Consider the following 554-nt stretch of genomic DNA (forward strand, 5'->3'; position numbering starts at 1 on the left):
CAGATATATTACTTAACCAAGCAATAAGGTAGAAAGACTTTATCATACCAATAATTACAATGTTCTTATGACTGCTGATTTTAACATTAACTGAATAAAGAAAAGATGCAGAACCAAGAGGACACCCAGGAAAAACACATGCAAATAATTGCTATGCTTATCTGTCATGGGGTTTTGTAAGGGTACCTCAAATTTTCAAGACTTTCACTATTTGGTTCGGTTAAGTTACTTGATCTAAAATCATCAATCCAACTTAATGATGATCTACCAAATCCTTGTAGTCATAGGTCACCAAATCCTCATGACGAAGCAAACATCTATTTGCATTTATTTCAAGATGACAAGTCCAGTAAAATATCCTTTCTTCCTAGAAAATATAGAATATTTTGGTTCCTTTCTAAAGCAAAACATATGCAGGATGTTTGCCAAATACGCAACTATGTATTATAATATATCAACACAAGTTTCAAGTGGTTACCATGTTTCTGTTTTCAATTTGCAACTTCTGTGAAAATAAAGAATTAATCAGTCTGCTGCATGGTTTGCCTTGCACC

At 33.0% G+C, this 554-nt stretch overlaps 1 protein-coding gene across 1 annotated transcript in view; it reads right to left on the minus strand.

Annotated features, from left to right (window-relative positions):
- LOC119588566 (putative nuclease HARBI1) overlaps nucleotides 1–554 on the minus strand; it is a 3,806-nt gene that overhangs the window by 1,550 nt on the left and 1,702 nt on the right. The window lies entirely within an intron of this gene.

This window comes from Penaeus monodon, chromosome 24, assembly GCF_015228065.2.
Source record: "Penaeus monodon isolate SGIC_2016 chromosome 24, NSTDA_Pmon_1, whole genome shotgun sequence".
Taxonomy (NCBI): domain Eukaryota; kingdom Metazoa; phylum Arthropoda; class Malacostraca; order Decapoda; family Penaeidae; genus Penaeus; species Penaeus monodon.